This window comes from Felis catus, chromosome B1, assembly GCF_018350175.1.
Source record: "Felis catus isolate Fca126 chromosome B1, F.catus_Fca126_mat1.0, whole genome shotgun sequence".
Classification (NCBI taxonomy): domain Eukaryota; kingdom Metazoa; phylum Chordata; class Mammalia; order Carnivora; family Felidae; genus Felis; species Felis catus.
The window spans coordinates 72,292,701-72,299,332 of record NC_058371.1 but is presented as its reverse complement, the minus strand read 5'-3'; the positions used below and the strand labels follow the sequence as shown (position 1 = coordinate 72,299,332).

At 38.4% G+C, this 6,632-nt stretch overlaps 1 pseudogene; it reads left to right on the top strand.

Moving 5' to 3' along the window:
• Positions 1 to 2,858: 2,858 nt before the first annotated feature.
• LOC109498920 lies at positions 2,859 to 5,260 on the top strand (annotated as a pseudogene).
• Positions 5,261 to 6,632: the final 1,372 nt, after the last annotated feature.

The following is a 6,632-nucleotide window of genomic DNA, read 5'->3' as shown; positions in this document are numbered from 1 at the left end:
CTACATGTATGAGATCGCTTATCCTTATACATTCTAGGAGAGTCACAAGGATTTAAAGAGCTTCAGGAAAAAATAGTGCGAGTTGGCTCTGATGGTGGGTTGGACACACACTCATGCTTTAGTGACTATAGTAATTAATATTTATGTCTGCCTGCTACCTTTTTCTCACCTTTCTCTAATTGAACATACCTCCCTGTCCTCAGGAGTGTATCTATAATATAGCTGAAACTATCATATTCCCTTACTCTGGTACACTCGATTGTTTTTTTTGGTTTTTTTCAATGCAACATCATCCTCTTGGGCAGGAAACAGGCTAATAAACCTGGTTGGTCTTCGAGGAGGGCATAGACCACAAGTATCTACTTTAGATTTGGCTGAGGAGGATAACAGACAAAGAATAAACTCCCAGAGGGTTGGGCCAGCCAACGCACAAAACAATGGAGAAAGACTTACAGAGAGCAGGATCAGTGTCTATTCAAGGTTCAGTTATTTCTGTTATAATATGACATATATGTTCTTAAAATTCACTGCGCTATGCAAAATCATGCTACAAAAACTATAGAGCTTATGGGGAAAATGAGGCTAGGGGCATAACACTCAAAAACTGTCAGTTACATATAAACATAAAAAGGAGCATAAGAAAAATGGCAGCACAGTTTTATATATACTAAATGGTTAAGGAATCCATAGATATTATAGTAAGTTCATCACTTTACCCTGAAAAAAACCCAAAGTATGCTTGTCTTAAGGGGGCATTGGAAGGCATATAGCTTGTGAGTTACTGTGAAGTGGTAGAAGAGGGTTATCTGAAATTGGCCAGAACATTCTAATGCCAGATGGGGTTGGATGTGGTTTATAACACACAGTGAATGGTGCTAGCTGGTAGATGTTTAGAGATATGTGTACGTGCTTGTGTTTGTGTATTTCTACTGATTTTACTTCAGCTAGCTCGTTTTCTGTGTTCGTCCAGTGTTTTTTCTGGACTCAGATTGCACATAAGCAAACACGAATTTAGTGTTATGTTCTACTTGTTTCCTAACATACCAGTCCTTTTGGAACACTCATATTTTTAAAACCAGGATTATAGTGGATTGGGTTATATTTCTAGAATAAAGCCCATTGTCTGGCCATCTAAAGGTGTTTCACGGCAATATATTTTAGTAAAACCTTTTGTGTTTGATAATCTAACAGTTTTTAAAAAACTGATTTTCACCCCAAGTTTGTGTGAAAGCCACAAAACCAATAAATTGGACACATATTCTGAGATCCCATTTTATATTGTGTGACCCTGCTATTGATACACCTCTTGCTTCAGTAAAAGTAGGACTTGGAGTGCTGGCTGAGTATTCTATAGAGACAGCTTAAATCAAGATTTATAATGCTGTTGCTGTGTGTTTAAAATGCATCTTTGTGCTAAATCACTTTCTTTCTGAGGGAAAATAAATTAATCAGAACAGAAAAAGGAGAAAAATCAATTTTAGTTGGCATAGTCAAAGATCAGTTCAGCATTTCCCTTACAATGCTGATTTCCACACATTTCTAAATCAACTAGAAAAATTCTCCTTAGGGTGAATATTGCAAATATTGAATTTTGGTGTTTTTGCTTCACTTTTTTCATTTAATTTTCTTTGTAAATATTATTCTTTAAATAATTTACCAACATAATATTTTTGTTTTCTTCATTCTGTCTCAGAAAAGTGGTAATCCCAAATAAAATGTGTATTCATCTCCTAGGGCTGGCACAATAAAATACCACAAATTAGGTAAATGAACAGAAATGTTTTCCTCACAGATCTGGAGACTAGAAATCCAAGATCAAAGTGTCGGGAGAGTTAGTTTCTTCTGATGTCTCTTTTCTTGGCTTAAAGATGGTCATTTTCTCCCAGTGTCTTTACGTGGTCCTTCCCCTGTGCGTGTCGGTGCCCTAATTACTTCTTATAAGGACGCCGGTCATATCGGATTAGGCCTCCCCATATGACATTATTTTACCTCAGTTACTTCTTTAAAGGACCTATTTACAAACATAGTTACGTTCTCAGGTACTGGGGGTTAGAATTTCAACATCTGAATTTTGAGAGGACACAATTCAGCCATAACAACACGTTGAAGTGAAAAATATGGATAGGTTAAGTATGAAGTGGACTTAGAAGGGCTTGGGTCCCAGTTCTTTACTCACCAACTCTGTGATTTGGGGCAGTAATCTAATATTTCCAAATTGTAGTGATTCTGATGGAGCAGGGTATCTTTCCCAATTCCCAGAAAACAGTCATCCACGTGTGAGGTTCTCATCCTCCTTCCCACACTATTCCTTTCAGTCTGAAAACCAACACAGTCAATACAGAGAAAGGCAAATGTCTTACTGGAAAGTTTAGAGTAAATTTATTTTTAAAATTTTTTAAATTATTTTTTTTAATGTTTATGTTTTGAGAGAGAAACAGGGCACAAGTGGGAGAAGAGCAGAGAGAGAGGGAAACGCAGAATCCAAAGCAGGCTGCAGGCTCTGAGCTGTCAGCACAGAGCCCGACGCAGGGCTCGAATTCACAAACCCTGAGATCATGGCCTGAGCAGAAGTTGGATGCTCAACTGACCAAGCCACCCAGGCGCCCCTAGTTTAGAGTAAATTTAAAAGAGTTACAACTTAAGGAGAAAGAAATTAAAATCCTATTTTGCACTTTCCCTTGAATCTCAAGAAGGAAAGCACTTAAATATTTGTGTCCTTTCAAAGAAGGGTATGCCCCCATAACAGTTTTCTTTATTTCTGTCTTTTTTTTTTAAATTCTTATGTTGATTTATTTTTGAGAGCCGAAGAGACAGAGCACGAGCAGGGGAGGGGCAGAGAGTGCAGGAGACGCAGAATATGAAGCAGGCTCCAGGCTCCAACACGGGGCTCAAACTCATGGACTGCAAGGTCATGACCTGAGCTGAAGTTGGCATCTTAACCGACTGAGCCACCCGGCGCCCCTCTAAACTTCTGTCTTTACACTCAGCCTTAAGTTCATGTACTTTGTCCACCAATTCCTCCTTCTTCATTGCCTTCTGCTCTTGTCTGAAGCTCCTTTGCACTGCAAAATTCCACTTTATCCACAAGGGTGAACCCACGCCACTCACTCTGCCATCATGCCCCAGGAATCAAGCAGATTCAGGAGCAAAACAGAACTTTAGCCATCAGTCTCTAAGCTTTGCAGAGAACTGAAGTGGAATGGAGATAGTCAGTTGGGGGATGGTTGTGGGAAGGGAAATGTTCAGCCTCATGCGCAGAGATAGACACTGATTCTTTCAGATAGCCTACTAGTGTGCTACCCTCAATGTGTCTATTCTCCCAAGGAGAGATATCCATTCATTTTTCCCCTGGAACCAGGACAAAACAAAACAAAACCCTACTATGAGAAGATAAGCAATGCCTCTCCAACTGCTATGCAGAAAAAATGTTTTCCTTCTTTGGATTTTTTTCTGAGGGAAGGCAGGGGGTAGCAGGAAGAAGGTGACAAGGGGAGGAGGAAGGGTCCTGCAGGAGTTGGAGTCTAATGGCTGCTATCTCTGTGGCCCTGGGAAGTGTTTCAGTTTCAATTACATTGCTAGGATTCAGAGTCAACCAGTTTGAATAGGTGACTTCTCGCTACTTACGTGTAAGTTTCGTGTAGTTTTTAGTGCAGACTAAAACTATACAGCACTTCAAGGTCTGTAAACCCTGTTTTAGGATACATTTAAGTTTTTCAAATGATTACCTTTTGGCTAGAACCACTATTTCCAGTAATTCACCAAAATGACCAACACAAAGGGAAAGAGGAGAGGTACCTGCTATATGTTCTCTAGGCCTTTTAGAAACATGGAGTTAATCCTTTGGCCATATCCATGTGAATCTACAAGAAAAGTGATATTGTGGACATCAAGGAAATGGGCACTTTTCAGAAAGGAGTGCCCCACAAATGTTACCATAGCAAAACTGGAAGAGTCTACAATGTTACCCAGCATTCTTGTTGGCATTCTTGTTGGCATTCTTGTAAACAAATAAGTTAAGGGCAAGATTCTTGCCAAGAGAATGAAGGTACCTATTGAGCATATTGAGCACTCAAAGAGCCAAGAGAGCTTCCTGAAATGTGTGAAGGAAAATGATCGGAAAAAGAAGGAAGCCCAAGAGAAAGGGACTTGGGTTCAACTGAAGTGCCAGCCTGCCCCACCCCGAAAAGCACACTTTGGGAGAACCAATGGAAAGGAGCCTGAGCTGTTGGAACCCATTCCCTATAAATTTATGGCATGATAAATGTAAAAAATAAATAAACCCTCAAGACTGTAAAAAAATAAAAAAACAAAATTTCAAGTGATTAGAGATATCTTTTTCATGCCATTCTGATCCTATTCGCCCCCCCCCAACAATTTATTGGAGAGTTACTGCTTTTTAGGAAAGAATGTATTTAAATATTAAATGTCGAGTAAAAATTACTGACAACCTAAATTTTCCCTATAATTATAATCTCTGAATATTCACTTCTGATGAGAACATGTAAAGTCTAATGACAGGAAGCATTATCAAAGATACAGAAATATTTCATAATAAATAGTTCAACCTATTAGATATCCATAACAATTCTAATTGTACATACCTAATAGTTTGGCCAGAGGTCAAACTATTCAGTTCTTTGAGATGTGCAACTTCCCTGTGTGGCTGTTTGCTTCCTCAAATCCAGAAAGGAAGAGTCTCCTCTCAAGATGGATGCTATAATCTGATATAATATAATCATATACATGTAATCACATCCCTCATTACTTTTGCTACACTCCATGGGCGAGAAACAAGTTACAGTTCCCACCCACACTAAAGGGGAGGGTACCATAAAAGGCCATGAACATCTTAGTGGGGATTATGGGGGTGGGGGCCACCTTTCCTCCCCAGGGACATACATATTTACATGGGCTATTTCACTTACTCTCAATAACTCTGTGACATAAGTACCATAAATGCCTTTATTTTACAGATGAGAAAATTGTGGCCCTAGAAAGATTAAATAATTTGTCCATGTATATGCATTGGAGTTTTGATTCAAGTTGCGGGATCTAAAAGTTGAGGTTGCTTGCCTTTTTTGGGTTAAGGTTTATTATTTAATAATCAATAAAAATTTCATAATAAAGTATATTGCAAAAGGGGAATGTCTTTTCAACTACTTTAGAAAGAATATATTTTAAAAGATTATTAATGTACTTACTCCATATTATTATTATCTATTCAAATAAGTAGTAAATTCCCTCTCAAGGTTAAAAAATTCTGAGCCTGAAATGATCTTCTGTTGGATTATTTGGACTATATTGATGAAAAATACAGATTTCTAGTATTTTATTCACATATTCATATTGGTTACAAGATTGTGTATTTTAGTGGTAAGGTTCTGCATGTCAAAGATATATTTATTTATTTATTTATTTATTTATTTATTTATTTATTTTTTTAAAAAACTTTTTTTTTTACTGTTTATTTTTTTTAATTATTTTTTTTTTAACGTTTATTTATTTTTGAGGCAGAGAGAGACAGAGCATGAACGGGGGAGGGTCAGAGAGAGAGGGAGACACAGAATCTGAAGCAGGCTCCTGGCTCTGAGCTCTCAGCACAGAGCCTGACGCGGGGCTCGAACTCACGGACCGCGAGATCATGACCTGAGCCGAAGTCGGCCACCCAACCGACTGAGCCACCCAGGCGCCCCTCAAAGATATATTTAAACCCAGATATTGAACTTAATTAAATTTTTCATTAACCTTGTTTCAGTACACTTTGAACTATTTTGTTTTAATCACATTTCTAAAAGGAAAGTGAGAGAGAGACAGAGAAAACGACCTGATCCTAAGCATTTAGTTTCTAATTAGCTGTAGGTTAGCTTTAAAGTGATGCAATGGTACACATAGGTCATTGTAACCATGAGCAGTGAATTCTTACCATGTTATCATTTAAGTTCTCTGAAATATAAAATAAATGGCAAAACCTCAGGACCCCTGGGTGGCTCAGTTGGTTGAGCATCCAAATCTTGATTTTGGCTCAGCTCATGATCTCATGGTCATGGGATCCACTCCCCATTGGGCTCTGTGCACTGAGCACGGAGCCTGCTTGAGATTCTCTTTCTCCCTCACCCTTTGCCCCTCTTCCACACACTTGTGCACATGCATATGTACTCTTTCTCTAAAATAATAAAAAAAATGCAGAAAGTGAGGCCTTAGCAGACTAAATAACATTTGTTGCAAAACACCCAATTTACCAAGATACCATGCTTATTAGTGGACAGATTATAGGTGTTTTGCCCAAACAACTAAAAATGGAAAGCGATGACCACAGTCTCTAATGTTAGCTTTCACTGAGTGAGAATGCCCACCGGTACTCAGAGCCTGGGAAACATATACATTGACAGGTCAAAGTGAAGGACTGTCTATTAAATATCTTTAGGAAAATATTTCCTATATCAACAGCCTTGGAAAAAATCAGCATTTTGTCAAGCAGTGAGTAATAACTTATGTATCCTTGAAAGTAAATCTTGGATTGGTCAAGCAATTTTCTCAGGATTACACAGCAAGTACAAAACAGACCCAAGATTGAAACCCTGGCAATTGGACCCAGTAAAGCCTTCATCTAGTGCTTCTCAATCCTGGTGCCC